The 27,547-nt window shown below is 40.0% G+C and overlaps 1 long non-coding RNA gene across 1 annotated transcript in view; it reads left to right on the plus strand.

Annotated features, from left to right (window-relative positions):
• The window catches only part of LOC135456321 (uncharacterized), a 74,960-nt gene extending 53,828 nt beyond the window's left edge, over positions 1–21,132 (plus strand). Inside the window, exons 2-3 of the long non-coding RNA XR_010442506.1 lie at positions 20,401–20,557; positions 20,991–21,132. This is a non-coding gene — a long non-coding RNA (uncharacterized LOC135456321). The remainder of the gene's footprint in view (positions 1–20,400; positions 20,558–20,990) is intronic.
• Positions 21,133–27,547: the final 6,415 nt, after the last annotated feature.

A 27,547-nucleotide genomic window follows, 5' to 3' on the forward strand; every position in this document is an offset into this window, starting at 1 on the left:
CAGGAGTCATAGGCCAGAATTTTTGTTAAGTGTGGTTGTAACTTGTTTACAAATTTCTTGAGCAGTTTATGCACACAAGTCTTTAGGGATGTGTAAAGACTTAAGCAAAGAAACTCTCCCTGTGAAATGGGTACTGCTTGGTGAGACAATCTCTCTCACTGAGTTGCTTGAGTGAGGGTAATATTCATGATGTGGGTTTGATGTCCTGGATTCTCATAGTCCAGAGGGAATCTAATTCAGTGTATCTTGGTTTTTACACTTTTCTGCTGGTTTTTTGTTTGCTTCGCCACTCTGGGAATGGGCTTTCATCTTGTTTTCCTGCTGGATGAGAATTTGATGCACTTGTTCTCCTGATTTGGCTCACTGTCCGGTTATCTTGGCTGTTTGAGGGGCCTGGAAAGGCCCGGGGTGGCCTTGGGGCAGCCCGCGTATCGAAAGACGAGAAGAGGCTTCAGTTCTTCTTTCTGGTTTTATGTTTATTAATTGTTTATCTAAAAGATGTTCTTTCAGCCGAACAAAGATCTGCTCAGCAGTCAGCCATGGGCACACTGTGCCGTCCCCCTGACCGCCACGTATCTTTATACCCCTTGCTACGTATACAATATTTATCATTTTTCCCCAATACCATCTATTGTTATAACTCGGTGTACTCTTAGTAATAACCAATGCAAAGGTGCCACCGTGGCCAAAGAAGATGGAGGAGAGGAGGAAGAAGGAGGAGGGCAGGACACACCCCAATTCCTCCATCTTACTCCTCCAAACCCCCTGTACATAAATCCTAAGCCTTGTGTCTCACGCTCTACTTAACTAATCCCTTCACCATTCACCCTGTGAAGCCCTCATCCTTGTCGTCTCCTGTGTAGGGTTAAAGTCCAGCTACCAGACACTTCTGGCAACATTCCAGGAGTCCCGAGCCCCCCAAGGTGGTCTCGGAGGCTCAGCATCTCAGGACTGAAATCTTGAGATCCGACATCTCACCATTGAGTTAGGCCTGAAATTTGTGTTACTGCTGAGTAAAGCTGAGGCTACCATCAACATTTTGTCATTGTAAACAGGTTGCCATCAATGAATTAGATCCACAGGCATTTGCCAGTGTAAGTTTTGGAAGGGGAAGTTTTATGTGAAAATAATTCCAAGAGTTGTTTATCTCTGGCCTGGCACATACAGAAACTGAGTCAGAAGAGGGAAACAAGAGCTTGTCCTCTCTGTTGGCTCCCAGAGGAGCTCAGGAGAGGCTGGGAGCTGGTGTGAGAGGCAAACTGGGCAGTTTCCCCAGGGAAGGGAAGGGTTGAGGGGCTGTGCAAAACCAGCTTTGAGCCAGTGGAGGGGACGTGATGAGGGAGAGGAGGAGAAGAGCCTTGGGAGGGGTGTTGGTGTTGGTATGGCTGCCAGCCAGGGCCAAAATAGCTCTCCTGACACTCAGAGGGGTTTGTTTTTAGCACCAGACCAGCTGGATAGAAGACTTTGCTCCTTCCAGTGGGTTGGCTTCTGCATATGGTGCAGGGCTGTAATTTCTCCATAAAATGTTTTATAAAATTTGCAGATTTGGCATAGAGGCAAAGGATGAAGTTAACCTTACTTGCAGGTTAAGAAAGCCCTCTTACACTTTGGCCTAGACCCTTGAAGTGCTAAATTTCACCTTATTTGTTAGGGAAGAGGTACAAAATCCTTTGTTTCTTTCCCACTGCATGCAGTGTTCAGTAGGGTGAGGCAGGAGAAGGCAAAAGAAACTCAAGTGGCCTTTTTGGCACCTGGGTTATACATGAAAAAAGTGTTAAATCATCTCACATCTCAGTGCTAATTGCTTACTTTGCTGCCATTAGCACATTAAATGTGTAGCACAAATATGTTCCTCTTTAGCTACTGTGGATGATGTAGTTTGCCAAGTTTTTCTTGTTGTGTAATGTAAATTTTCTTTTTGTGGCCATATTTTTTTTAAAGTTTTGCACCAGGTGCCTCCAGTGGGTGTGTGAGTCTCGAATTGAGCCTTTAGTATTATTTAACTTCAACATTTGAAGAACACATTTCACAAAAACCGCCTGAATAAATGTTTTAGAGTCAGGTGGAATTTTTCTAATTCCAAAAATAAATCTCAGTGTGGAAATTTCTGAAAGAAGATTCAGGAGGATGCTGGGGGAATCCTGCTTCATACTGGTGAAGGAACTTGGAACTGATTGTCAGATCCAGGCTTGTGTGGCTGTGGGCATCTCATTAGAGAGATAAATTTATATAACAGCAGCCCTGTACAAGGTTTTGTTCCTTAGTTTTGCCTTGTTTTCTTCGAGCTTGTTTTTTCCTTCTGGCCACAATCAAAGCTGGATCTTTTCTTTGAAACTTTTTTTTCAAATCCTGCAATTCACATCTGTATGAAATATCTCTTAAGGCTCATGTCACAAAGAAGCTGTGCTAGATAAAAGACAAAATGGATAGATTGCAAAATAGCACCTAGAAGAAAAGCAATTTTGTGAAATTCCTAAATAAATTGCTTTCTAATTCACAAATAATGCAGTACATATTTAGATGGTTAGAAAGAATGATTATTGAATACAGAGCTCAGAATTCATAAGAGAAGCATATATGGAATTGTTGAGAAAAAAAAGGAAGTATAACAATACAGAACTTCCAATATTTAACTGATTTCCTTCATAAATCACTTGCTGCCAAATGCAAAACAGTTGGGTATCAGAAGCAAAATTATTTCTGTAAGGATAGTAACTTCCAAAAACTGTTGTGTCTGTCATAAATTCTGCTTCAAATAGTGTAAATAATTTCCCTGGTTTGCATATTAGAGAACACCTCAAATTTTGCTTTTTGCTCTTGTCAATGAGAGACAAGAAACAAACAACAGCAAAAAAATCAATAAATTGAAGATAAACTGTTGGTCCCATTTTGATATGGCTTAACATGATGATAAATGGTGCATTAGAACACTGTTCTTTCATCCCCAAAATATAGTATAGAAAAAGATGAGCCAGTGCTGAACTTGGGGTTCATTGGAATAGACAGGGGAGCAGAATCAGGGGTGTCCAAACACAAAATACTAAGGCAAAAATTCAGTTTCATGCTTTTTTTCCCCTGAAATTGACTTTCAGATTAGACCTGGTTTTTTTTTTGTTTTTGTTTTTTTAATTCAGCTGTTCTGAGTTTTAAATATTTGGCCACCCACAAGAATATTTTGACACCTCAAAGTTGTTTGGTTAACAAGAATTATTTCCTAACCTTATCCTTCAGATTTGATAGACATACTTTGATTACTGGTATCCAAAATTTTCTTTTACCAGAGAAACCTTTTCTCCAAATATAATTAAGACAGAATTCCACTGAAAACTCTGAGGAAGACAGTGTGCTTCATCAGGGTGTGGGGAGCCCAAAAGGATGAAGCACTCTCTGCTGTATTTTGATTAATCAGCTCATTTAGCAGCTGATGATTTTTGGCACAACATTTCTGGCTTTTATGATGTTACTCACCATGTCAATGGTGATTTCATCAAAAAGGACCAGAGAGCTGAGCTCTGTCAACAGCCCTGGGTTGCTGTTGGTCTTTTGACCTTGCTTCATCTAAGCAGGTGCTATCAAAGCGTGTTTTTCCTGTTTGTTTTTTTTTTTTTCATTTCAATCCCCTTATCCCCGTTATTGGACCCTCTGTCTCTGATGTAAGAGCTCATGTATTTTTGTTACTGGCAGGCAGAAATTTCTGAAACTCTGTGTTCCATCTTGTTATTGCTGCTCCAGCAGCTTTTGTGGTGGTCAATATTATATGGGTGGAGTAACAGAGACATTTTTCCAGACTCCATCAAGTGCACAAGGACACAGAGGGAGTGGGAATAATAGCAGTGGCCATCTGTGTTCTTTCTTATTGTCAGTGCAGAGATACTGAGCCTGCTCACTACTGAGAGCTTCATATGCACCATGGCAACAGAGAGATGATTATAAGGGATGCAAGTCAAAGGATATCAGAGATGTATAGAAATGAAAGGAATTCCCTGTTTCTGAACCCAAAAGCCAAGCCTTAAATAGCTGTTGGTAGTTGTATTTTCATGGCTCTCGATTCTTTGTGCTTTCCTGCCCATTCCATCTCTAGGGATAAAGCCAGGAACAAGAATTGCCTGTGGAAGCTCAGTGCAGGCTGTGTTAGCAAAGTTTTAGGGAGAGAAATGGCTTTGAAAGGTCAGAATAAAAACAGGGTTAGGGAAAATAGAAGCTGCATCTCCAAATAAGTGAGGTATTCAACAGGATTGAATATTCAAGCATAATTAGAGTCGAATTTACCGTTCTTTATTTCTGGTTGAGTCCTATTTTTCTGAAAAGTTTAGGGTCAGAAGTTGACACTAACAAGATGCAGTTTATACTCCTGATTCCTGATATAGGAAGCTCCACAAGGGCAAGCAGAGAATTTTATATAAATGTCCTTTGAATCCTTTAGTCTTGATTTGTGTTTTAGAGGAGCCCATGTTAAATCCAAGGTTTTATTTAGGATTAGAAGCAGTGTGGCTCCCAGCCTGAATGCCTACAAGAGCTGCATTCTGAAAGCAAACTGACGCCTAGAACCAGGAATTTCAAATTTCTTGGTCTTGTGTTTTTGCTCATAATAGTTGAGAGTATTGTAGTAAAGAATATCAAGACAACAAAAAGAACTTTGAAAGCATTTGCTGTGTTCCAAGGAGGGTAACAGAGGCTTGGTATAAAGACTCCAATTACTCATTTTCATAGGGAATTTGGAGCAGGTTCTTATCACTTCATGTCCCTCTTGGAGCTCCTCAATATCTCTGGAAGTTCTGCTCTCCATTGGAAAGCAAATTTGAGAGTTTTGACAGGTAACAGGTACCAGAAATGAGCCTTTTGAATTCAGCTAATTGCTGATTTTTCAGGATTGTATTTCTTACAAAAGGCCACTTGGAGTTATCTGGCTCAACTTCTCTTCTCTGAAGGGAAGAGTGCCCGTAGGTGTTTCCAAATGTTCTTAATTTTAGTAGAGGCAAGTGTTTTCCCATCAAAAGACCACGTTCTCACAGCTTGGAAAACAGCTTTGGTAACTTCTGCTTCCTAGAAAGTGGAATGAAATTGGGCATGAAATTTCTATAAGATGTAAAGGGCTTTGAACAAGAAAAGCCTCTTCAAGAATAAACAGTTTACTGTGTTTAATCAAATGAAAAATGTGGTTCTTGGGGAAGAGGGACTTTTTAGCTGCCCCTTCCAGTGAAGGTAACAAAACATTAAAAATGCATTTGCCACTGATAGGTTGAATTCATTTTAGCTGGCATAAATGGGACAGATGAGCTATTCAAATGTCTGATGAGTACTATATAGTAAAATATTTATCACTTTCTCATGGTCACTGCATGAGAAGCCAATAATTTGTTTTCTCTCAGCACTGGTATTTTGTGGTACTTGTAATAAATTATACATTGCAAGCTCCCATCCTTCACCTTCTTTCTATTTACCTATCTAGTCTGAGATCTCATTCATCAACGTGTAGCTGGGTCGGGGATAAAAGTGAGGCTATAAATTCATGTGTTCTAAAGAATCATGGAATTTGTAATGCATAATGGAAGGGGGCAACATGGCTGGAGTGTGTCTGCTGGGAACAGGTGACATTTGGAGCTGTAAAGTGGGAATTGAGCGGATTTTTTAGAAATATGTCTAATGCAAACATAGATACATGGATAAAAATAGATATATTCTAAATATATGTATAGAGAGAAAGGTGCTAGCCTTGGTTGTGCTGGCTGCTAATTTGGATTTAGGATCCAAACACCTCTAAACAATCAAAGCTGTCCAGACGTTGGCCCATTACCAAACTCAAGCTGATGTCACAGATTTAATTCTTCTCATGACTGTCCAATTCTCAACAGCAACTTTCCATGTCAGAGATATAAAACCTTTTATTTGCTTTGCATTGATGCAGAGTATTTAAAGAAAGAAATATTAGGATGAAAAAAGTATTCCCAAATGATAGCCTTTATAGCATTTAGATGCAAAGTTTTCAATGTCAAAGGGGAGGTTTTATCTGAAAAATTGAAAACTTGACCCTGGGATTGCTTCAAAATATGAAGAAAATTAGCACCTTTAGTTCTCAAACATCTTTTTTGTTTTTTCAATGTGGAGGGGAAATGAAATTCTTGCTTTGCATTGACAGATTTTAGCCAAGGTCTCCTGGTTATAATTCTTGAGAATTTCTTCTGGAGACATTCAGATGGAGCTGTGCTGCTGTACAGGAGAGTGATGAGGTCTGATGTATTAGAAAGCAGAAATTTTTGTCTTTTATTCTTGCTGCTTCCAATCAGAAATCGTTTGACCTCAGCACAGAGATAAGACCACCACTTGCCTCACTTATTCAGGAAACTAAATCAGTCAGTGTTGAGGAGGATGGCAAAGTTCATTATTCACTGCTCAAAAAGTCTTTAGAAATCTATCATTTCTGCAAAGTCTATAAGCCTGTAAATTAATTTCTCATGACAAAACCATTTAAAATGCACAGCCTAAAGGATTTTTAAATGACCTTCTACGAGGATGATACAGGGAAAATAAACCAAGTGCCTTTCTCAATCAATCCAGTTGAAGTCCTGTGTACATTTTGGTCATACAGACCCAGGGTCAGGTACAATTTAAGGGAGGTTGTGTTGCCTGAAGACACGTGAGATTTGATTCACATTTTGTTTTCATGTGAGGCTTTGGCATCAAAATTCCTGTGCTTCGGAACTTGGTATTCCAGTTCAGTAAACTCTTTGCGGGGTTAAGATTGCAGATCATGGAAAGCCACACTTAGAATTTGAAATTCCCTAAGTTTTTAAAGGCACATGAGGGTTACTGATCCAAACATTTTTGTAAGTTGACAGGACTAACTTTAAGTTCCATATTTTTAAAAATGTTTTTCTTCCTTGGAATAATTTCCAGCATTTTCACTGATCAAAAGTTTGGTTCCTTTTTGAAAACATTGTTGTAAACACAATATACCAATGTTCCTCATGGCTGTATGGAAAGATTTTTCTTAATGCCATTTTGATTGTGTAGAAAGAGTTCCACAAAGATTTTTGGAGTTCAATCTATTCTTATGAAGCGAGCAAAGAAAAGGAATGACTAAAGTAAAATCTGTTATCAGGATCCCTGTGTACTGAGTAAACACAGAGACAGCATGTGTGGTTTTTGCATATTTTATTAATACATAAATTAGCATTACTTTAATAACTTTGATCAAGTTAGTGGAATAATTTGTTGCAAAGAAATTACACAGTAAATTACACTTTTCCCTTTAATTGCTTTTGTTTGCATATACATGTGCAGATACATAGATATAGGCATAACTGTTAAATTCATTTGTTACCTCTATAGATAAATTATTCTATCAACTGATTTTAGCCCTGCTATGTCTGCAGTTCAGGGAAGAATGGGATTAAAGGGAAAAGAAAGGAGAAGCTCCACTCTCACTGACTTTCAGTGCTGACTTGTCCATTCTGATTTCAAAACCATTTCCTTTTTCCATTCTACTACTGCTTTCATAATCAGCTCCTTAGAACCTCTGCCTGAATTAAAGTTTGGGGGGTTCTGATTTTCAGGTGAATAGTAAATTAGGAGTGATGGTTAATCAGTTCTTGGAAAATTTATGGAGGTAATGATGAAAATTTTTGAACAGTCATGTTGAGCTCAACTAAAATGTTAGGTTTACTTCACACAACAATGTGCTCAAGAAGAATTTTTACAGTTATGCAATTTTTATTTCTCTTGTTATACATGGAATAATTAATAAAATTAAATTATAATTATATAAATGAAAATAGGTTATATAAATTATATAAATGAAAATAATATATCCTAAATTATTAAGTTTTGAAACTTCAGTCACTTAACATACTGCAGAAGTTTAACATGGAATTTAAATCCTGTAAATAGCTGTTTCTTTTCTTAGTCTGGATAACAGAAGTTACTTTAAAATACAACAGAATACAAGTTGTCAGCTTGGCCTTAGTCTTGACATCAAAAGGTATTAAAATGTTTCTAAGAAAGGAAATGAGAACTAAAGCATTATCTTAATCAGTTTTAAATCTTGACAAAAAGTAGGGGATATAAACTGGAATTTGAAAAATAAAGCCAGATGTTTGCATATAGAAAGGTATCAATATAAAATAAAGGCCTTTACTCCTCCAGTAAATATAGAAAGAAGTAAGCCTGGAAAGATTGCTTGTTAAATTATTTTCTATAAAATATTCTGTTACAAGCCAAGGACAATGTTTTTAAGTCTATTTTTAAAACTTTGTGGGCTGTGTGTTTATGTGAAAAGAACCATAATTTCTTGATGGAATTCTGACTTCCATTTGTATATCTGCACACCTGTGTACTCCTTTTTTTGTTATTTATTTTGTATACTATTTTAAATATATATTGTACTATTAAATTATGCAGTCCCTTCCTGTGACGGTGTTCACAGGGGTTCTTGGATGAGGGAAGAGACGAGGATCTCACTCCATGTTTCAGAAGGCTTGATTTATTATTTTATGGTATATATTATATTAAAACTATACTAAAAGAATAGAAGAAAGGATTTCATCAGAAGGCTGGCTAAGAATAGAAAAAGGAATGATAACAAATGTTTGTGGCTTGGCTCTCTGTCCGAGCCAGCTGACTGTGATTGGCCATTAATTAGAAACAGCCACCTGAGAAAAATCACAGATGCACCTGTTGCATTCCACAGCAGCAGATAATCAATGTTTACATTTTGTTCCTGAGGCCTCTCAGCTTCTCAGGAGGAACAATCCTAAGGAAAGGATTTTTCATAAAAGGTGTCTGTGACACCTTCCTGTTTCCTCAGAGCAGGTTTGCTGGGCGAGGGAGGCTCTGAGGGAATCCCTCCTGCAGTTGGTGTCACTGTGTGCAGCCAGGGCTTTGATTTATTGCAGTGACCACTGAGCTGCCATCCCCCTCCCTAAAACACATCCTTGGGTCTGTGCAGGGCTGACAGATTTCAGTGAGGAGTTTCCACACTGCTCTCTCTGCTCCACAAACACCTGCCCAGGTGAAATCTGTATTTCAGCACAGCCCCCTCTCAGAAAGGGCAGCAGCTCTCCTCAAGCACAGCCTGGCAGATTTTCCTTTTTCACTCTGGGTGCAGTGATGGAAGAGCCTTGCAGTGTGTTCTGCACTTGTGCTGATAAATTATTTAATGACAGAAAGGAGCTGACTACTTGAACTTTCCTCTTGACCTAAGCTGAAATACCAGCCTGGGTGAATTTGTGTGTAAGGCCATGTAAACTGAACTTCTTATCTTATATGCAAAGCCAGGATTTCCTAATGCCTGTCACTGTACCAGGGAGGCTTCCCGATCCCTTGCAAATATTTGTGCGTGTTTCTGCTGCTGCAGAAGTTCCAATATCCGTGTGCTCTGCAAATCCATAGCTCTTGTGGGAGCTGGGGGTGAAGTTGTCAACAGCTTGGCAACTGTGAAATTACTCAGAATATGCTGCAAATAGTAGAGGGTGTGATGATACCTGTAGCAAGAAAAGCTGAGTGCAGACATGAGCAAAGACTCAAAGGAGGGAGGCTGATTTTCAAAATCTATTTCTAATTACTTGTATATATTATACATATAGATAGGAAGGTTCTTTTGATGGTTGGCTTGTGTGTGGTTGGACAGATATTGCTTATGTCTGCTTTTAGGGGGGAGAATGTGCTGCCACAAAGCAGCAACAGGAAAGGTTTTCCTGCCCAAACACAGTGAAGGCTGGCTGTTAATGAATCAGCCTGTTGTATTTGTAATACAAATATAAATGTTTAAATACCAACCCGCACTATTTTAACTGATTGTGGAACTTCAAAAAGAGCAACAGGAAGCAAAGTTCTCACTCATATGTCAGGGGAACTCTCAATTTCAGGAGTACAGCAGAGGGAGTAGGTTAAATATGAAACTGTGGCTTTGTGGGATGTCACCCATGTGCTGGTTTAACAATTTTATACAAAAAGCAGTTTTAATTAAAAATTGTCTTCCTGTTTTTCTGAAAAGATTACTGTTAGGGTAGAATTAGTATTAAACTGTTCTAGGTATAAATTATTACCTCTATTATTATTCTGATGTTTAAAAATTGCCAGACTGTTTTCTATCTGGGTTTTTAATGTCCCCTACTAGCAAGTGTATGTGATTAATGCTGAAATTTACTTAGGGATGAACTCATCCAGCCAGTCATTTCCAGGAGCAGTTATTACCATGTTTTTTTGTATTGAAAACATATTAAAACTCTAAGAGTTCAGAAGCATAAAGCAGGCACAAAGCAGAGCCTATTATGGTGCTGTTTACCAACAGATTTATAATTAAAAAATAAATTAAGCATGAAATGGAACACTTTTCATTTTCTGCCAAAATGGTATGAAATATTTGATGTTCGTTTACAGATTATTCTGGAATAGCTTTGAAAGTGAATAATTCTGAAGGTTGTCATGGTATTTTAGTGGAACCTAAACATATCTCTGTTAAAACACCCATGTCCTTTTTCCTGCAGATAATCAGAATGCCCCAGGAAGGGGGAGAGGCTATTCCAGAACTCAGTCTTCCAATCAGAATCCTGATAATGCATAAAACAATTAATTTCATAAGGAGTACAGAATGCCAATATTCTCTCCCTCATAAATATCTGAAATTATAACAGCAATACAAAATTATGGAATGCCTTTGAATTGTTTGGAGGTGTTTTTAGTGGGAAAACCACATCTGAGTGCCTCTAGTTCTGTGTACCTACAATTCTGATTGAGTTCTGGACCTTGTGGAAAAAAGGATACCAAACCTGGCCATTGAAACTTTGCAGGAGCCAAATGTCTTGCCTGAGCAGAGCAATTTCTGGATCTGTTTCTCAGCATCCTCTTCAGCACCACATCATGCATTCCTGTCTTTCAACAGTTGCCTTATTTTTATCTTTTACACCTTTGAGAAGAGCTTTAATGAACATCCTTTGCAAGGCTGATCCTTGGCAGCTGATCCTTAAGAGTTTGGTTTGTTGATTTGGGTTAAAAGCCCTCAGTACCAGTGATGGAGGCTTGGAGGGGACCATTCCACTCTCTCAGGCTGTAGAATCCCTCCCAAAGCTGGGGATCACAAACATTTCTGCTGTTGTGTGAATTCTCCATCCCCAGAACCAGCAGGGATCTCCACCCAGTGTAACTGCTCTGTGCGTCCACCGGTGCCCAGCACCCCACTGCCCTCAGGAGCTCCTCCAGCTCGGATTCCTGCCTTCCCACGGGTGGGATGCTCCCTGTTGTAAGCAGCAGGGTCATTTTTGTGTGATTAATGCCTGAGCTGATCCAGAGAATGGGCTGCAGGAAGGGCGGGGGTCTCGGTGTGAGTTTGGTACCTGGAAATCATCGCCCATTCCTCCTTATTTTTCAACAAAACTAACACATATGTTTCACACAGAGGAAGTCTGGCTGTTTTCCCTGTTTCTGCCATCTCCTGATTTTTCGTTTTCCAGCACTCATTCCAATTCAGGAAGATAATGAATATTCAAGATTTCTTCTCCTGTTAAGCAGTAGGACTTTAAAAACCTAAATGGTGTTTGTTTGGTGTGGTTTTTTTCTCAACAGTTCCAAAAACGCATTAAATGTCCTCAATTTTCTTAAGAACGAATCTTTTCTATAAGGTAGGCTACACCACCTGAGGATGTTGCTCAGCATTTACTCCTGCTATCTCCTGGCAAATGCTTTTTTCAGGGGCGTTTTTCCCTATGTAAGTGTGTGAGTGCTTACCTCCAGAACTGGTGGAAATGTTCAAATCTTGTGTTTTGAATGCTGGTGGGTGACACCAGCATTGCCCAGCTCAGTGTGAGCTGTTGGGGCAGCCTGACCCTGCTTGCCAAAGGCTCCTTGGGCACCTCTGGCAAGATGTGCTCCTCTCCTCCTCTGTGCTCCTTCCAACTCTCTGCTGTAAGAAATTTTGCACTAGCAGGACTTGCTGCAGCCCTTACTAATGCTGTGATTTTTTTGTCCTGTTTCCTTGGGTTCTAGTGTTTATTTTTATTCTTTTTTTCGCTTTGATTGCAAGATCCTTGGCCTGGGAGTCTTTGTGCTGTGTTTGCCTGACACAACGGGGTCAGCTCCATTCCAGCCTTGTGGTGACTCAGCTGTAGCCAGGCTGTGGTTAAATCAGATAATGGAACAGCTCTCTGTGCTCTTCCTTGGGCTCTCTGGGATTTAGTTATCTCCTTGTCAGGATTATTTAAGTTGGACTGGCCAGTTGTTGGAGCTTAGCAACTTCTTTTGTTAAATGTAGATTTACTGCGAGGATTCATTGCCGTAGCTGTCTCCCACAGAGATAGAACAGAAGGTTGTAAATCAAGCAGATTTTAGTGTAAATTATTCAGAGTTTTTTTTTTTCTCTTCATTGTGTAAGATTCCCTGCAGAATATCACGGCCCAATGAGGTGCTGCTGATGATTTCTTGAGGTCCAGAACTATATGTAGCTCACATATATAATATATGTTCCTTTAAAATGAAATGAGAAGGAACATGTTGGACTTGGTCCCCTCTCTAAGGAGAGGTGCATTAATGAGTGATTAGCATGCAGTGGAAGCCTCATTGCTAAGCTAATAAAATCCAAATATTTTGAGAACCAAGACTATAATACAGCTTGATGGTTCTGCATCATTGTCACTTTTTAGTGGGTTTAGCACTGTAAAACTTTACATGTGAGTATTTGCTGGCTTCATAATTTAAATACTGACTTTGACTTATACACAAAAACGTTTCTAGCATCTGTCTTGGTTTTTCTGAAGGTGAGGCTTGACTGGGAGACACAGAAGATCCTGGTGTTTTGTTTGCATCTAAATTTCTAAGGTGCTATTGGCTATAATTGCTGAGTAGAAAGAAGAGGTGGTTTAAAAGTCATTGTTTCTTAGGCAGGAAAATGTCTGTGTGACTGCAAACTAAACACAGCAGTTCACAATGATTTGAGTGCATGGTTTTGAGAAGATCAGTGTGACAAAAAAGAGGAAAGAATGCTAAACAAGAATAGAAGTTGCTGCAATGTTCTGGATGTAAAATGGAATTTCAAGTTGCATTTTAAAATATTCAATCTACCTCTTTTAGCCAGAAGAAAAAGCTTTCTGTGGTAATATTTTAGAATATTCTTATTTGATTATGAGACATCTATATAGCTCTTCCAATTTGTCCTTCAGACAACTAAATTTGAATTGGATGCTCAGCAGTATTCAAGAACACAACTTAGAGTGCATGCAGCAAAATTGTCTTGTCTGAGGCAAACCTGTTCACCCCAGAAATACTGGATTTTAGCTGCAGGGGGAAAGAGTCAGGATTGGCGTTGGGGTTAAAAAGTGCAAATTTGCTAAGGGGCAGTGAGGAGGTTTCTGGTGCTGGATTTCCCTTCCAGCATTCAGCACAAGAGGCTGCAGTGAGTGGCTCTCAGCACTGAGTGTGTCCATCCCTAATGTCAGTCTTGGAGGAGAGAAAAGGCAAGGTGGAAAGATCCTTCCTGTGTACAAAGGGAAGGGTAAAAGGAGTGGTTCAGCACATGGTAGAAATCCTGCTGGAAGCTGCAGGCACAAAAATAAAATCTAGTTCCAGGTGGGAGAGGCAAGAAGAGCCACCAGACCTCACTGATCTGAAAAGCACAAGCAGAGAGCCCCTTGGCCAAGGTGGGCTCCAGGTGTTGCAGCTGTGTGAAGTTTTATTTTGCAGGTCACTGGGGCAGCCTTTATTCCCTGTCCTGCTGCCTCAGCCATCTCTTCCCTTTCCCTCCTCTCATCCCTCTTGTCACTGCTCTGCTCTTCAGTCAGTTCTTTAATTTTTTTCTCCTGGCCTTGCCAACTCCAGTGCTGCTGAAAGGTTCTCCTCCCTTGACGTTGCTGCTCCCCAAGCCCTTGTTGTGTGTATTTCATGTTATTTTTCACCTCTATCCATGTTGCAGTGAGCTGCTCAGCTGTTCTTCAAATGACTTTGTTTCTGCTTCCTGGGACGTGCAATGTGTGTAGTTGGGTGCAGAATTTTAACTCAAAAATAGAACTATGAATCAATTAAGGAAGAGAAATTACAAAGTGGGGATCTCTGCCTCCATACTAATTAAACCTGTGGAAAAGAGCCATATCTCAATCTGCAGCTACATTAAAAAAGTATATTTTTTTTATTTCCTTCTCCCAGGGTTCTTATTGCTTTCTCTGACAAGGGGAGCACAGATTCTGCTGCTGTGTGGCAGTTAATTCTCCAGGTTGGTTTTTCACAACCATTAACACAAATGGTGTGTTTACAGTTGGATTTTTCCTTCAATTTGTGTTTTAGGTGGGGAGCTCCAAGTCATCTCCTAGGAAGGAGATTGGGACTCTCTGCCAGAAGGTGGGGGAAACATAAAAGTGTTTTGCTTGAAAAATGAAACCTAAATTTCTCATTTAAAAGCCAAAGAAGAACACGGAAGTAAAAAAGTGATACTGAAAAATAACAACTAAGCACTTGATTGAGTCAGATGCAAATGTTTTCAATAAACATTTATCCCTTTAAATTATTTATTTCTTATTTTAATCCAGATGTATGCTTTTGGGGGTAGAGTGTTGAGCTAAATCATTTTAAACACAATTGCAAAGAGGGGAGGTGAATGTTTCCTTAATGAATGTGTGTGTGCTGCTGTTGCTGTGATTGTGGGCATGGTGTGACTGGAATGGGAGTTACTCTTCCTCCTCTTCCTCCTCTTCCTCCCCAGACCTGCAGCCTCAACTCATTTCCCATTGTATTCAAGGCACCTGTTTTTCCTGTTAAGAATGCAAAGTGTTAGCTGAAATCAGGAATGTATGAAAAGCAGCCACCTAGCATGATTTTAATAATTCTGTAGCATTTATTACATTCTCTGTTGAATCACTTCTTGATATTGATGGCATAATTTAAAGTGACAGAAAGGAAGGAACATGACCTTTAATGTCATGACATGAGTTGTCACAAAAAAGGAAGGATGAGCTTAATTCAGCCAAATGGCTTCCCAGGAAGTCTTGATACATAATAAACTGAGATTTATCTTTGGCTGAGATTATACAGCTCAAGCTGTGATTTTTCTTTTAGATGAAATAAACTGACTGAAGAGAAGATGAAAATATTGTTCTAATTTTGATCTGCATATTGCATTACAGCAAATTAATTCTGGTTTATAACAGGGAACATGTAAAATATGGCAGCTTGAAACAGAGAAGAGCTACATATAGTGATTGCTAAGGTGTTTTCCAGAACAGAATCCAATGTTCCTAAATAACAAAGTGGTTATATTGCTCTATAAGCTTTGTCATTAGACACAAATGTGCAATCAGCTGTCTAGAGGCACCACATTTCCCTTCTGCTGCTTAGAGTCCTCTTGTACTGATCAGTTTTTGTAGTAAATCCCAGAAGAAGGAGCACAGATGTTCTCAGATGTTGTCACCAATGGTGTCCAGTTGGTTTATAACTTTAGCAGTGAGGTGTCACCATTTATCGTTTAAGGTGGGTGGCTTATGAGGTTTTTTTGGATGAGGAAAAAGTCAAGGCATTTAAAAAATAATTACATTCTATTTGCAGATACAAAAATCACTTGGGATTTGCTTCCAAAATCTGTCTTCTATTTTTAATCAAGGTTGCACAGAAAGTCAGCATAATAGGTTTGGAAGAGAACATACATTCTTCCAGAGGAGATCATATGGCAGCATCCTAAAAACTTGTTTTCAAAAGAAGCATGTGTAAACTTTAAAACATGATCCTTCTTGATTGTCTGTTTTGGCTCAGTTTGATTCAGGCTGCTTCAGCACTGGGTTCATGTGGAATTCAGAGAAGAGCAGGGAAGGGTATCGGCAGGCCATTGCACCAAGCTTTTACCTCTCGTGTTGTTGAATTTTGGCCTGGATGTCACCTGTCTCAGCCTGGGACTGTCAAATCTGAGCCTCTGCTGGTGTTTTCTGGATCTCAGTGTGCTCTGTGCTGGATTTAAACCAGAGTGTATCTCTGACAGCATCCCTCAGGTTTGTCATGTGAATGTGCTTCTGGAGTTAGCTAAGCCTCAAGGAGTTTTGGAATTACTTGGTCAGCAGGGTTTTTGTCACAGTCTAGAAGGCCAATTTCATTGTTGGGTTTCCTTTGATGTGAGCAGATGTCAGCAGAGGCCCCTGAGCTGCTCTCACAGGCTGGGCAGCCTGGCCTCTGCTCACTGTCCTGCTGGCACTTCAGGGGATTCATTCACCAGCAATTCCTGCAATTGGATAACAAACAGAGCCCATTTCAGCCTGACAAACTCTGGGCAGACCCATGGTCTGCTCCAGATCAGCCCCAGTGCTGTGTCAAACTAGCAAATCCAATGGTGCTGTGAGAATTTATGGAAATTGTAATTATTGTAGTGGATAAACTGCCAGCAATATGTACAGGGGGCAGGGGACATCCCTTGTCTGGACTGAGAGAGAGTGAAACACTGGCTGAAGTTTAATGTTCTGTGAACCTCATTTATAAAAGAGTAGTATCTATTTTGCCATGTGCTGTTCCCCAAAGAACACTAACACAGGGAATACTGAGGCATCCATCTAAGTAGAATTCTTTACTAATTACTGGTTTTCTTTTCATTAAAAAATCCATTAAGAATAAAATGTAAAATATCTTTATAGATGCACAGTTACCAAAAGCAAGTGCAAATAAAAAAAATCTTCCAAGAAAGTGCTGTTTAAAAATAAAATACAATGTTCATAGTAGTAGAACTTAGGCAAAGAAATTATTTGGGGATTTGAAGAGAATTTCTAATTTTAATGTTGCAGGATATTAATAAAATTTTTCAATTTATCAAGTACTGAATAATACTATTATAAATTGGAATATGAATATAACTACTACCTATGCAAAAATAATACAAAAGAATTTAAAAAAAGATGGCTTGAGGCAACAAAAATGCTTCTAAATGACTCTGTGAAGCTTCTGGATCATGGTCAAAGAGCTTGAACTCAGTTTGAAAGCGTTTTTGCTGCACTAAGTGTGACTCCTTCTGTGAGTACCATGGTTTCAAAAGGCACTGGTGACTGAGAATCAGAAGAACTAGAATATATGGCTTTGTTTCAATAGTTTGTTACCTGCCATAGGAAATCATCCATCACACATGGCCACAGGTCTTGAAATAGTCCCAGAATCAATTCATCCATCAATAGATTTACACCACAGCCCCTTATTTCAGAATGATCCATCATTTCCTTAAGCAGGTTATTGTTTTTCGAGGAGTTTATCCTATCAGATGGCTTTTTAAAATTTTTTTAATCCAATTATACCAGCACATTGATGAAAAAAGTAAATTGCCAGCTGAAATCCTGGCTAGTGTGTGTGTGTGCTACAGGAGCATGGCTGGCTGCTGCTTGGATTTCTATATCATTTTAAGAACAGTGCCAAGAGCTAATGACTGTGATTTGATCCTGCATTAGCAGGGCCCTCGTTATTGAAAGGATTCATCATGCATAGAAATTATTTGTGCTCTAGCTGGAGGCCATATTCTGTGCGCTCAGCACTCAGTGTGGAACATGCTGTCTTCATTTCTACTCACTTACCCGTGAAACAAATGACAGAAGGGAAGGGACAACTGCAGCCTATTTGTCATCTTCCCTCTGCGCCTCCTCTCCCCCAGGATCAATAGAAGAAAGGAAGGAATAAAGAACAACCCTGCTAAATGCAAAACTAATGAGAGTGCCGAGTGTGAAGTGACCTTTTTGGTGGTCTGCTTTTAGAAAAGGCCCAAGCCACAAAGGCAGAGCAGTTTAACATCCCTCTGCTTTCCAGGCTTGTTGTGAATCTGTTAGCACTGGGTATTAACAGGGGAATCGTAGCTCTGCTTCTGACAGCTGAGAAATGCTAGCAGAGTTCCAATATCCTCCTGCTGTTTGAGGGGCACAGCTGCCCATGAGAGGGCAGCTTCCACTGGCACATCCTGCTCACGTTCAAGGGAATTCCCTCAGCATCACAGCCTGACCCAAGAGCATCCCCTCTGCAGGAGCAGGATAAGGAGCTCCTGCCACACAAAAGCACCAGCACAGCCTGGCCGGGGCACCTTGGCAGCTGAGGGACACATCAGGGTGGTCTTGGCCTGGGAACCTCCACTGCTGGCAGTGCACTTTCTGTGGATCCTAGGAAATACGAGAGATGAAATTTTAATATTTATTTCCTCCAAGGGACATCCAAAAGTTGTTTTATTACAGCTGCAAGACCTAATTCATAAGGAAATAGTGTACTCAGAGTACAGGTATCAACAGTTTCTCATGTATTTTTAGTGATGTGAAATAAGCTAGGAGCAAGAGCGTGTGTATTTAAACGTAGCAAAGTTCCATTTAAGCAAGCTAAATTAAGCTGAGGTGTCAGCAAAGCTTCTCTAGGCTGGATGAAATGGCAGGTTAAGTAAGTAAACTTAATAAAAAATTGGCACCTTTTAAGTGGAGATGAAAAGTGACTCCATTAAGTCACCCAATAATTCATCATACCCTTGCATATCTGCATCATACTGCTGTTGCAATATTTGTTGTTGGACTTTAAAAAATTAAATGCTTAGACTTTGGAAAGGACTATAATCTTTTTCTTCCTTTAAATTAACCCCCACAAGGTAATAGAAACTCACATTTTACAGTAATTCAGCAACAGAATACATTCTGCTTGTGTGTGTGAAGAGTTTTAAGTGACAACTGCTGGTAGTACTTGGTGATTTTTAACACTTACTTCTGAATATCAGGAGAGTTTCTGTTTCAATTTAATTGACAGGCGAGCTTGTGTTTTAATTGAATCCAGTCATTCATGACTAGAAAATAAATGTCTTTGTGATAAGGCCAGATTGATAAGAAAACAGGAGCTTTAGTCCACTGTGTATATCATGCATAAGGAAAATCTACATGTTTTATATAGTGTGTCTCCAAGTGACTTGGTGCCATTTCTCCTGTTCTCATTTTCTGTCTAATTACTTCCATACATTGAGTTTTGCAAAACTTTCCCTTAATCAAGCCCATATTTAGGCTTATTTCTCATTCTTACTTTCAGTAAGTTCACTTACTGCCAAAGCAAGCCCTTGCTCTCATCCCCGACACGAGTAATTAGTTCTGTCCAACTAAATCTTGTTACCACTTCATCACCATTTGTTTTGTCCCTTAGAAATGTTTAGGTTCAGGCTTTTCCCTTGCTCCAGAAGTCACCCTTCTCTGGAGAGCTCTCTATTACACACTACATATTCTCTGGGCCCTGAAATTTCTGCTTTGAGCCTCAAAATACCTGAGATCCCAAACAAGGAATAATGTTGGGAGAAAGTGGATTTGAACATTGCCTTTTGGCACCCATTGTAGACCATGGGTCTTGTTTGTGTTTTTGGGGTTGTCCTCTATGTGCAGGAAAGAAATTCATCACAAATCAGATCTGACAGTGCAGCAAGAAATGAGAGATTTTGGAGGTGGTGCTGCAGGTGCTTTGTACTGAACTGTAGTTAAAAAAATCCAGTCTTTTCTCCCTAAATCTTGCACTCTCAGGAGAAGAAAAAGACCACAGCTGCTTATGAAGGAGCTTGAATAGCCCAGGAGACAATATTTCTTAAGATGTAAAGCAGGAGTGTCAGTCCTGAGCTGTCCAATTCAAGCTGTCACTGTTTTTGTGGCTCCATTACAGCACTGGAGATTGAGGAGGGCTGTAAAGGGAACAAGCAGTGCCTTTGCAGATGTTTTCCAATCCTTCTGTTTAGGTGAGCAGCATGGGAGGAAACAAAAGCTTTTCTAAAAGTTGAATATTTGAGTCATGAAGACTTTGTTGTAGCTTATATGGAACTGGCAAAGCCTGCAAGGTGTGATAGATCAGCACTGCTCTTTCCACACCAGCCTAATTTTTGATGAAAAGTCATGTCTTATCACTTAGCTAAAAATCACTTTATCTAAATACATATCTGAGAATAGTTTGTTGCATCTCAAATTTTGAGAGGTTTGGGTTTTTATTTTAACTCTGTGTATCTCTTTTCCAGCTGATTTTATTTCCTTGATTCTGTGCAGAGCTGAACTTCAGGGGAAAGGAGCATTTCTAAGTTAGCATCCATGATTTCTTCAACTTTGAACTGAAGTACTTGCTTGCCCCATTAAGCAAAGCTCCATGGAATTTGCATTTATTCAGTAACTTGTTAAACAGGGACATGTTTTGCTGGAGGGGCTTAAGAGCTTCTCTTTCTAGAGGAGCAAAAGGACATTATCATCAGTAGGCTCTTTTTGCATCTTGTGAAAAATGAAAGATGCTGCTCAGAAGGGAAGGAGAGAGACTGATGTTTAAAGGATAAATCTATTTATGGAGGCACTTTTCACAAGCCAAATCTGCAAGCATTAGCACACAAACTCCTCCTGGGGATGGTCTAGAAATGGTACCAGGGATGTAAAAGAACACAGCCAGAAATGTTGGATATTTGTTAAAACACACCCGTTTCTATTGCAGCTCCTTCTCTTCTCACAATGATTGTGATCAGAAATTGGAGGATGAGGGAATGGTCCAGTATTGTCCTTCTCATACTCACAAAGATTAAGCCAGAGATTCACCATGAATCCAGCAAGAAAGTGGAATAAAGAAGTGTTAAGGCAGGAGGAAGTAAGAGGTAAGCAATGCTGAAACACCACACCATCCCTAAAATCCACCAAACACGAATTTACCCATGGTTTCTCTTCCAATCTCTGGTCTTTTGGGTTATTGAGTACGAAAACTTCACAGAAAAAGAAACTTTACACTGTGTATTTATATAGCACCAGGGTACTGTGAGTGTTCCTTTTCTGTTAGGAATTTCAGGGGTTTTTGTGTTAAATACAGTGAATTATGTGTTGTTTGAATGTTGGTAATTGCCATTACATCCTGCTGCTGAACTCAGGACATTTGAGGTCAATGTCACGAGGTTTTCTCGTGAAAAAGAGAAAAAATTAAATGAAAAATGCTTGATAAGTCAGAGGAGCAGCCCAGCTCCTCTTGAGCTGTTTGGTGTGGGCATCTCCTGGAGCTGCACAACAAAAGGAGCTGTTTCCATGTTTCTTTAACAGAGTTATGGCCTGGAGGTGCCATAAATCCTGCTGCTCCAGATGTGAGCCTGGGTAGGCAGTAAAGTCAGCCAAATGGAGTGCACCTCCTCCCCATGCAAAGCAGTGTCCTCTTGTAAGTCATTAAAGGAATTGTGATTTATCATCTGTTTGTACAAGCATTTATTGGGCCTTTCAAAAAGAATTATAATGGGGATGCTTGGAGCAGATTGATTTGCATGGCACCACGAGTCTTGCAGTGCCACAAGCTGTTGTTCACTTCTCTGCTGTAATTCTTTGGACTTAAAGTTCTTGAAGCCAACTTTAGTGCTTCTGAGTTCTGTAAGAGAGAGGAATATCCTAGAAATCCTAGCACATGATGGAATCTGGACACCCTGGAAATAAGGTCACTCTAGGTTTAATAGCAACCAGTCTATGAGATGACTCAGACTTTTCAAAACAAGGTGTAGTAAATATTTTTATTGACAGAAATATTTTCATTGACAGATCCGCTTGGGGCCAGATTGACGTTGTACCAATTGTTTTTAGGTGTTGTGAGGGATTTGCTACAAGAAAGATGTACATGGAAATGAAGTGCTGGTTATCTAAATGAGAGGCCAGCTATCTTGAGGCTCTGGTCAACACCCTCCATATTTCAAGTGCTGGTTTATTGTTCCAAATTGTGAGCAGAGGTGTGATTACAGCACAAGCAGGAGCCCTGGGACAGCTTTTATCTGGCAGTGCTGGGACAGCCTGGAATTTAGAGTGGACTGTGCAGGGGTGTCAGTGAGGCACCCTGGACATGAACTGAAAGGAAAAGCAATGAGTGAGGTCTGTGCTGCAGCAGTTCCATTGATTTCTGGCACTCCAGGTATATTAAAGATAATTCAGATATGGCTATCTCTGTGGCATTCTCTGCTTGTGTAGCAGCACACCAGATCCTAAATAGAATGGTAGCTTGTCATATGGAGATAATGGTTATTATTCAGCGTATCTCCTCTATAAAGATATTCAGGCAGTGTCTCTCCCCTTATGAGATATTCATCTAATTCTTTCCTGAGGCTGTGAGTCATAGAACATCAGATTTGGGTTTAAAATTCAGAACCAACTGTGCTAATATCATATAGTGTCTTTCTGGCAAACACTGCAAATTCTCAGAACACACATCTGCAATTCTAAACGTGCTGGAGACTTGGGTTGCAAAGTTGAGTTTAGAAGGGAGCTGCCAATATCCACAAAAAAAAAAAAAAAGAGTTACTGCATCACAGGAGCCATCAGGCAGTTCCTGAGTGATTGCCAGTCCTGCCTGAAGGTGGCCTAAAAGCCTTCATGCTCATCTTGCCTGAAAAGGCAATGTTGTTTTTCAGTTATATTCCAACAACTCTCAAAACAAGATTCTCTCCAAAGCCCTCATCCCACCAGGGCATCGCAAAGGTTTTACATGACACATTTTACCAGATGTAATCTCTATGGTGAAAATTAATCCTCCTGGATTAGATGTTTGTGTTCTGCTCCAGAGCTGCTCAGATGAAGTATCTAGGGAAGATACTCAAAAATTAATGATCCACTGGTTTTAGTACTGCAGTTCTGTGTTAAAATTGTATTTATTGAGCGCACAGAAAAAAAAAAAGGAGGCAGGAGATGCCCATGTTCCTCATCTGGACAGCAAAATTGCAGCACTTGTGTAGACATGGTGGAATTGTAGCAGGTTTTTGGAGCTCTGCCCCTGAAGCACCTAGAGAGGCAACAGGTTCATGTCCTTGTTACCTGGGCTGTTGCACTCTGTGAAAATAATTAAATATTCATCAAAGGATGTGTAGGTGGGATCCAAAATATTCTAGGGAAAGCACTGAAATTATTTTCACCAAATGTGGCACTATTGTGAAACACAATTCAGTGACTGAAAAACAACAATTGAGAGCCAGCCTCCTAATAACCAGGAATTCCAATAAAATGATGCCACACTGTGGAAGTCTTCAATTTCCTGCACTGACCAGAAGGTGAAGGCCATGGTCTGACCCTGGAGCAGCATTTTGGCTGCTGGAATAACTCTGGCTCTGCAGTGGCCTGTGCTGTCCCTACCTCTGGAGCAGATTGGTGTCAGCTGTAATGTGGATCAAGCTGATGCAAGTGTATCTCCATATCCCTGCACATTATATGTATGATGTGCTTAAATTGGGGCTTTGTTCATGCTGCAATTTAAATGAGTGCTTTTTTTTTCAAGTTCTAATTTTATTGATGCAGAGAAAATACACACAGCTATGTCATAACAACAGGATAACCATATGCCACTCAATCATCTAATTTACATTATGAAAACAGAATCAGGGCTTTCTGAAAACTGTCATTTTGGGATGCCTCAGCTCACAGCTAAGTCATTCTTATCACATAGTAAAGTTCCCCAGCCTGGAGTATTTCATCAATGACACTTCAACTGAAAAATTTTTAAAATATGCTGATTTATTTGAAGGGGAAAAACTTGTTTAAAAATATCTGCAAAAAGAAGGTCGGAGGAAGTTTTAAAATTTGTATTTTAAATACAATTTTTTTGAACACATACGTGAAAGGATGGGTAATTGTCCTCAGAATCTGCTTTATAGATGGGTGGGGCATGTGAGTGTCTAGAAATATGTAAATATGTGTTTATGCAAATACTTATAGAGATGTTACATCATAGAATGCATCAAAATAGGATTATTACGGGGTTTTGGTCAAGATCCACTGACCCATCTCTGGTTTTCTCATATCTAAAACAGCTTCCCAATGAATGGATCCATTCATTGTTTATGTCCAGCCCAGGGACTGCTTGGTCCTTTTTCAGTGCTTTGAGGTGTAATTAGGATTTATTCAGCCCATGAAATGAGCAGCTCCTCAGCTGCTGCCTCCCAAGGAGAGTGGGGAGTCATTTCCTATCAGCCTGGTTCTCTGCAGGACCAAGGAAAAATCCCTTTTGCTTCCAAAGCAAACAACAGGCTGCAGATATTTATTAGTTGTTTGTACTGAATTCCCTTGGACCTGGACCTCACTCAAACCCTGAACCCCCCCATGGGTTTGGCTCCTTTTGGTCCAGCAGGGAGCAGACACTGGGTTACAGAGGTTTTTATGCAGGATTTCAGGTGGCAGGGGTGTGCTCCTGGGCTTTTTGGAGATGCTCAAGGCTGGAAATGTTGGTTTGCCCCTTTATTGCACCTTACAACAACTCAGGTTTCTAATTTCACTTCCTGCTGATGAAGATCTGCCCCACGTCTGCTCAAGGAAAGTGTTTTACTCATGGCCTGGTTTCAGGGGGTTGGAATCCCTCAGCCAGGGAAAGCCTTTCAGAAATATTGATGTAGGGAATGAGTCTGTGCAATGAGAGAGGAAAGGAGGAGTAGCTGCAACAGCACCTTTTATATGGGGCACTCACCTGGCAAGGAGGAGACCTAAATTTAAATGCCAGCTCTGCCTTTGCACCCCTATGTGATGTCAGGGAGTTGTTTAATTGTTGTCTCACTTCCCCATCAATAAAATGGAGAGAATATCAATAACATTGAGGGAATATGCAGTTTACAGGCAGATCTGGAATAGATAAAGACAGAGAACAGTCAGAAACAATGGCAGAAAGGCCCACACAAGGAGCACAAACAGGCATATACATCATCATTATGGATTTTCCCCTCACAGCCCAGTAAGGTGGCTTTTTACATGTATAATCCCCACAGTAAAAATCATCCAAGTGAATTAGATGTTTGTGTGCTGTGCCAAGAAATGCTCCTTATGTGAGAAATCTCTGCCTAAATAAGAATCCTCTGGAGACACTTAAGGTACAAATAAAAAATGGTTATGTCAACTACTGTGTATCTTTTAAGCAAGAGAAATGTTACTTTTTTCACATTGCCTGAGTCTTTCTCCTGATTTAACTGCCAAAAAGTCCTCTGATCACAAGAGTGCTGTTGTATAGCTTGACCTGCTGTGCTGAACCTAAGTACTGCAATATATTTTAAGGTGGAATGAGCTGTGAGCATTTTAAATTAGGTTATGTGCCTTAAGGTGGCAGTTGCTGCTCCCAGGCACAATTAGAGTAATGAAATGAAAGCTGATTTAATGGTTACAATAAAAGAAATAAAACAGAGAGGTTTGGCCAGACCAGTTTTTATTCAAGTTTCTATTAAGAAAGAATGGAACTCATAAAAATAATACCAAGCTGGAAATCATAATGTTTTTTCATATCATGATAAAGATTGGATATGTTCTTGCTGAAAATTTAAAAAAAATAAATTATTCTCAGCTTATAATCAGCACCAGAAATGTATTTCAGAGAGTGTTCTTCCACAAGAAGACTGGCTTACATTTATCTGAGGTACATTATTCCAAGAGAGTGGTAGGAATATATAGAGAGACACACCTGGAAATATCTAAATGGGCTATTTGTCTATCCTATCATTGACCTGCAGTGAGAGGGATTCTCAGGTGCTGATCTGGAGGATGAACACACAGAGCAGCACTCCCAGGGTCTCCTCTCCCCCAGGAGAGGCTCTGTGCCTGCATCCAGCACAGCCCAGCAGAGCTGGTGCTGTGTCACAGACATCTTTTATGGAAAATCCTTTCTTTAGGTTTTTTTCCTCCTGAGAAGCCTCAGGAACAAAATGTAAACAATGATTATCTGCTGCTGTGGAATGCAACAGGTGCAGCTGTGATTGGTCTCAGGTGATTGTTTCTAATTAATGGCCAATCACAGCCCAGCTGGCTCAGACTCTGTCGGAGACACAAGGCTTTGTTATCATTCTTTCCTTTTCTATTCTTAGCTAGCCTTCTCATGAAATCCTTTCTCCTATTCTTTTAGTATAGTTTCAATATAATATATATAATAAAATAATAAATCAAGCCTTCGGAAGCATGGAGTCAGATCCTCGTCTCTGCCCTCATCCTCGGACCCCTGTGAGCACGGTCACAGAGCTGTGTCCTGATTTCCAGCCTGGGTGATTTTTCCAGCCAAATGTTGGATTTGGGAGCTGTGTCAGGCGTGGTGCTGTGCCCTGTGCACCTGGTGCCAGGCTGCAGAGGGATCCCAGCTGCAGGGATTCCTTTAGCATGGCTCATTGCTGGGGAGATGCGGTGTGAGTGACAGGTGGGGTTTGTCCCTGTGCCTGTCAGGCTCCTGCTGCTGGGGATGATTGCTGTTCTTGTTATCCTGGGACCAGGGCCAGAGGCAGCAGGTGCAGGAAAAGTCTGGAATTGTAATTTATTACCCTTTACCTTCTGAACATCAGATGGCTTTAGCAAAGAGGAGTACAGCGGTTTCTTTCATAGTGAGTGCTTTTCAGAAATCAATAAACCTTTACTTACAATATTCTTTGGGAAAATACATAAATACATTCCTGAGAAACATGGGTTCTAATGGTGCAGAAAGAGAATGGTGTGCTTTTCATGGAAATCTTTACTTCCTCATCTACCTTTCCCTTGGGAACCAGGAATGGATCACTTTTCTTTCAACAGCAGATAAAGTGGCTGGATAGTTTTGGGAATTAAGCACATCCTCACATCTTTCACCAGTTTTGCTAGATAATAAAAATCAGCCTAGTCAAGCCAACTCCCAAACATTGCTGCTGGCTTTCAGATATTTGTAACAAGGATGGAAATAAATTAAAGCTGGGAGGGGAGATTGTACATGTATCTTTGTCTATCTAGAAGCTATATTATTGTGGAACTGTAAAGAGAGGGGCTGTTACAAATGAGAAAAAAATATTTAGTGTAGTGCTTAATACTCTTACTGACATTGGGATTGGGGGAAAATTGGGCTGGTTTCCAAAATACATAAATTCAAGGGGAGGATGTGGGGTTTTGTTCCTATATATTTATCTATTTTGGTAATGTAAGTTTTCTTGTTGTTTATTTAGGGCCAGATATTGCACTAATAATGTACAGTCAGTATGACATTAATAGACAATAATTTGGGATTTGTGCCTGAATCATAACTAGCCATAAACAAACTCTAGTTTTAAAGATAATAAGGAAATAAACTACAGGAGCTTCAGAGACTCAAGGAGTCTGTCCTGTGTGACAGAAACAACTTTTAGGACAGAAATTGTGTCCTACAAATGACCACAGACCAAGCTGTGTCCCCATGGGGGCTGTTGATGCAGGGGCTCCTTTGTCCTTCAAGGAAAACTGCAGCCACCCTGCTTAGCTCAGCAGCCTGAAGTTCATGCAGATAAGGAGACCTTTTCTTGTGCAAAATAATATCTTTTAAAGTAAAATAATAATTAAAATCCACATTTCCTACAGCAGCAGTGCTAGGAAGTATTACCGTTTGTAATTCCAATTCACTGTGGGCCACATTTATCTGCCTTATGCCTATTTTACATTCATCAACATGACAATTAGGTGTTTTAAGCAGCTCAGAACATTCCAGACAACTAAATATTATTTCTTGTGCAGAACACATTAGCTTTAAAACTATTAGTGAAGCCTAAGCTGCAAATTATACCATTTCTTAAAAACTCTGCTCCACTCACAGTTGTGATGCTTTTAGGGGAATGATGGGCATCAAACAGAGCAGGGCAGAGCTGCACTGCTGAAGTCCAGATAATCTCAACAAAACT

This window comes from Zonotrichia leucophrys, chromosome 20, assembly GCF_028769735.1.
Source record: "Zonotrichia leucophrys gambelii isolate GWCS_2022_RI chromosome 20, RI_Zleu_2.0, whole genome shotgun sequence".
Lineage (NCBI taxonomy): Eukaryota > Metazoa > Chordata > Aves > Passeriformes > Passerellidae > Zonotrichia > Zonotrichia leucophrys.